General features: G+C 34.4%; 1 pseudogene; it reads left to right on the top strand.

Moving 5' to 3' along the window:
* Positions 1–3,625: 3,625 nt before the first annotated feature.
* On the top strand, positions 3,626–4,590 carry LOC122142536 (annotated as a pseudogene).
* The last annotated feature ends 388 nt before the right edge of the window (positions 4,591–4,978 follow it).

Raw genomic sequence — 4,978 nt, 5'->3', positions numbered from 1 at the left:
ATTAAAATGATAGACCGAATTAATAAAACGAATGAGAATTATCTTTTACAAAGCCTTGTTTATTCCCAGGATTGGCATTGTCAACGTGATTAGCTAGCTAACGTTAGCTACTGAAGCTGTGTAAAACTTTATAAAGGAATGGTTTTACAAGCTTAAAACTATGTTATATATATATATATATATATATATATATATATATATATATATATATATATATATATATATATATATATATATATATATATATATATATATATATATATATATATATACACACACACACGTTATATATATATATTTTTTTTTTAATAAAGGTGTGTGGTTAATCGGCACTGGAGAAAAAGTACTGTGCAACGTGACTATTGCACATCTGTACATTATGAAAATACAACGGAAACAATGTGCATTCATCCATACAGTATTCTTCATTTACACCGATTTACAATGCCAAACGCGTTTGCATGTTCCAGGTAAAATGTTGGTCCAGGTCAAGTACAACGAACAGCAGAAGTATGTGAAGCTGGATTGCATTGAAGGGAGGTTTGACTTTATGCAGTTTCACCTGAAAGGTTGTTGTTTTTTACACTCGATTAAAATAACTAAGAATTTGATTAAAATCTGATAAATTCTGTGTATTGTCCTAGCTCTCATGTTGTTGCCTCATTTCTGTATATGCCTTTATCATATAATGTTTTATAGAAGGGCATACATTGAAAAAAATCTTAAAATTATCCATATTTACATTTTGCTTGCATCATAAAGATATATGGTATTGAACTCAGTCATTTGTTGTGAAGCAAGAAAGGGTTGAGAGGGTTTGCCTTGTCCAATGAGGCTGGTGAATATTTCTGCGTCAACTTCTGTCCCTGTTGCATCCTTGTATGTAACTTTTGCATCAGGTGGCAAGCATATATATATATATATATATATATATATATATATATATATAATTTTTTTTTTTTTTTTTTTTCAGTCATTGAGAGATTTTGCTTGCCACCTGATGCAAAAGTTACATACAAGGATGCAACAGGGACAGAAGTTGACGCAGAAATATTCAGCGACCTCATTGGACAAAGCAATGTGGTGCTGACTGTTTTCACTCAAATGATGGTGAGTTTTATTAAAATGTGAAAGAAGTCTAGTGTTATCAAGCAACTCAGGATAAATATGATAAATTAGCTATTTCTTATTTCTGATTCTTGTGCTGGTCATAACAATTTTTTTGTAATATTTAATACTTTAATTCTTTAGAATTTTCGGACTCTTTGTCTTCCATATCTGAGAAGTCTGACAATAGCAACAGTTCAAGTGCATCGACTATAATCTTAGATGAGGTTCCTAATAAGAGACAAAGAAAAGAGGACACATCTGCACTGTCTGCAAAACAGGTTAGAACAAAGCTTTTTATGTGAGTCTCCTTAAGGTTCCGTTCACCCAGAAATGAAAATTTATGCAAATTATTATTATTTTTTTTTTACCCCCTCTGAGTCTGTAGTAATTTGTGTATCACCAAAAGTATTGTTTTATTTTTTATTTTATTATTTATTATATTATTTTTTATTTTTAGTTGGTTTGAAGATGTTCTAAAATTGAAGTCTGGTGGTGAAGCAGTACTACAGGAGTATCAAGAACCGAAACCCTTACAGATACCCACAAGAAGACAATGATTAACATACTGGTGGCTCACATGACTGATACACATGGGTATTTTTATATTTTATTAATTTTTTTAACAAATAACTGCATGACCATTGTGTAAATTAAGACCAATTTGATTTCTTCCCTTAGGCAACTCCCTACTGGATTGCATTGAATGGAGGTTTGACTTTATGCAGTTTCACCTGAAAGGTTGTTGTTTTTACACTCGATTAAAATAACTAAGAATTTGATTAAAATCTGATAAATTCTGTGTATTGTCCTAGCTCTCATGTTGTTGCCTCATTTCTGTATATGCCTTTATCATATAATGTTTTATAGAAGGGCATACATTGAAAAAAATCTTAAAATTATCCATATTTACATTTTGCTTGCATCATAAAGATATATGTATTGAACTCAGTCATTTGTTGTGAAGCAAGAAAGGGTTGAGAGGGTTTGCCTTGTCCAATGAGGCTGGTGAATATTTCTGCGTCAACTTCTGTCCCTGTTGCATCCTTGTATGTAACTTTTGCATCAGGTGGCAAGCATATATATATATATATATATATATATATATATATATATTTTTTTTTTCTTTTTTTTTTTTCAGTCATTGAGAGATTTTGTTTGCCACCTGATGCAAAAGTTACATACAAGGATGCAACAGGGACAGAAGTTGACGCAGAAATATTCAGCGACCTCATTGGACAAGGCAATGTGGTGCTGACTGTTTTCTCAAATGATGGTGAGTTTTATTAAATGTGAAAGAAGTCTAGTGTTATCAAGCAACTCAGGATAAATATGATAAATTAGCTATTTCTTATTTCTGATTCTTGTGCTGGTCATAACAATTTTTGTAATATTTTAATACTTTAATTCTTTAGAATTTTCGGACTCTTTGTCTTCCATATCTGAGAAGTCTGACAATAGCAACAGTTCAAGTGCATCGACTATAATCTTAGATGAGGTTCCTAATAAGAGACAAAGAAAAGAGGACACATCTGCACTGTCTGCAAAACAGGTTAGAACAAAGCTTTTTATGTGAGTCTCCTTAAGGTTCCGTTCACCCAGAAATGAAAATTATGCAAATTATTATTATTTTTTTTTTACCCCTCTGAGTCTGTAGTAATTTGTGTATCACCAAAGTATTGTTTTATTTTTTATTTTATTATTATTATATTATTTTTTATTTTTAGTTGGTTGAAGATGTTCTAAAATTGAAGTCTGGTGGTGAAGCAGTACTACAGGAGTATCAAGAAACCGAAACCCTTACAGATACCACAAGAAGACAAATGATTAACATACTGGTGGCTCACATGACTGATACACATGGGTATTTTTATATTTTATTAATTTTTTTAACAAATAACTGCATGACCATTGTATAAATTCAGACTAATTTGATATCTTCTCTTAGGCAACTCCCTACTAAAGCCATCAGAGAACAGTATGCTCTTGGCATAGTGATGATGTTCCCTTCCCTCAGAGATCCTTATTCCAAGAAAGGATATGTAAGTCATCATCTGCGTGACCCTTTCATTTTATAATTGCAATGTTATGATATCTGTGACATAGAAATTTAATTATTTTAAGAACACTTTTATGATGCTGCAAGCAACACAGGATACATTGCTTGGTGTATGAAAACAGTCCACAGGAAGATTAGACGAGGATCTTTGCCACTAGACAGCCCTCATGATGTTTCTCCAGGAGGCCCAAAATGCCAAAGGGCTACTAATTTTGAAGGGCAACTTGATGGGGATGCTTGCAGAGAGGCCATTTCTTTGCTCAGCCACACTACAGAGAAGTCCCTAATATTCCAAAAGATGAGAGAGACCTTTCAGCATCGCCAGAAGCTTGTCAAAGATCCAGGCTCTAGTGCTGATATCCTCTCCACCTTCCCAAGATTCCTAGATACAAAAGAGCTGGTAAATTTGGAATAACATGTTTTCAAAGGCATGCAATTTGAGAATATTGTTTATAGTTTAATGTCATCTTAAAGGTGGATCAAGACTTCTCTCTCCTGTTTGACGCTGAGACATCCTCCAGGCTGCTTCAGAAGTGGGACACGTTCTTCAGGCCAAATGTCATTAAAGATGCCAAGCAACTTACTTCAACAGCAGAGCTGAGTCAGTTGTTGCTCTCAGCAGAATGTCCTATCATCTCCTTCCACCGTCACCAGGAGGACTGAAGTCTCCAAAAATCAGTGCATGTGATGCTGCTGAAAGACTTGTAATCTTTCATAAGGTATTGACATTTTGATATTTTGTTTTGGGATGCTCAAACATGGAGATTAAAATCAAGTCTTCCTATGCATTCTCATATTTTACTAGCAACTGAGTTGTTTGAACAATCACTTTTATAATGTTGTTTTCTCTGTGACTGGACATTATGTTTGTGTCTAATATTCAATGTTCTTTTTTAACTTTAGTCATGCTGCAGTTTGGAGGAGCACCTCAACAACAACCAGTGTCAGCATCCATATCTCCTTGCTGTTGGACGCCAGAAAAGCAATATTGACAGCTTTTACATCGCCTTGGATAAGCATCTCATCCCATACCAGGCAAACCGCTCCCTTGGACCATTTGATGAACTTTTCAAGGCACAGTTTGTGTTCAATTTGTCCTATGATAGTGCACTTGTGAACTTTTACACATTCCTGCAGACAACAGTGTATAACATTGATGTAGGGAAAATGAAGGAGTTTCCCAGGGATAGAGATTTGAGAGCCAGACTGCTCAACCAGACAGTAACCTTAACTTTGCTCAGCAAGGTTGTAGGCATCAGTTCCAAACATATGCAGGTTTTCGTAAGCACCTTAATAGTGTTCATAGCAACATTCAGCTGATTGCTCCAACTTCAACTGTTGGATGTCCCTTAAGTGAGCCAGTTGCAAGCTCATCTCAAGTAGATGCTTTGGAGGACCTTATGAATCCCCAGCATCTATCTCCATCTACCACCTCTTTCCATTACAACAACTAATAACAACTATACAGGGCTTATTAAAAATTCAACTAAAGAATTGTGTGAATCTATTGTGGCCAAAATACAAGCAAGTGGGATTCCAAACAGTTTGGTGTCCTCAATTGTCGGAGATTTAGAGGAGCTAACAGATGAGCTTAACTCTCAGGCAAAGCATAACATACTTTCTGCTTTGCCTACAAATGACCCCTACAAAACTGTAATAAATGAATCTTTTGAAAAATTAGAAAACCCATTCACAAATTTGAATACAGAATGGAAACGTAATAAATACTTTAAAGAAAAATGGGGAGTTGTAGAGCCCAATGAGATAACATTAGGTGTGCGGTATGACAACAAATTGAATAAGAAATCTGGT

Source organism: Cyprinus carpio, unplaced genomic scaffold (assembly GCF_018340385.1).
Source record: "Cyprinus carpio isolate SPL01 unplaced genomic scaffold, ASM1834038v1 S000000001, whole genome shotgun sequence".
Lineage (NCBI taxonomy): Eukaryota > Metazoa > Chordata > Actinopteri > Cypriniformes > Cyprinidae > Cyprinus > Cyprinus carpio.
The sequence above is the reverse complement of the archived record's forward strand: the minus strand, read 5'-3'. Positions and strand labels throughout refer to the sequence as shown.